This window comes from Triticum dicoccoides, chromosome 4A (genome assembly GCF_002162155.2).
Source record: "Triticum dicoccoides isolate Atlit2015 ecotype Zavitan chromosome 4A, WEW_v2.0, whole genome shotgun sequence".
NCBI classification, from domain to species: domain Eukaryota; kingdom Viridiplantae; phylum Streptophyta; class Magnoliopsida; order Poales; family Poaceae; genus Triticum; species Triticum dicoccoides.
In genome coordinates this window covers 720362848-720363306 of record NC_041386.1, presented here as the reverse complement: position 1 = coordinate 720363306, position 459 = coordinate 720362848, and positions in this window count along the sequence as shown.

Below are 459 nucleotides of genomic sequence, written 5' to 3'. Positions count from 1 at the left end.
AGTGCCAATTTTCAACCCTCGATAGACGGCGTCGCAGCTCTGGAAATTATGTTGTAGCTTGCTCTGAGACTGCTGGTACACTTAGGCTGCGCTTGGCAGCATAGTATTTTCAAAGATCTGGCGGCATAGCTAGCCCCCGAAGACCGCTTGCCACAACCGTAGACACGCGAAGAGAAATCCGCATAGAGGGAACTGTTGAGATACTTCCGCATCACCAAAAACTATGATAAATTACCACACATCCTATATCACATGTGCCCGCGCCGTGTAAAAAATTCATGATTTTTTAATGCTGAGAGTGTTCAGCAATATTCATGCAACAAGAGAACCGCAGAACATTTACTACCGTGTCATTGCCGTCCTTGAGGGGGCCACACCCCGGAGCCGCGTGCTACCTCTTCAGACATGCCACCGCACCTTAAGGCATGTATGAGGGCCTGGTGCAACGCTCCGCTGGCA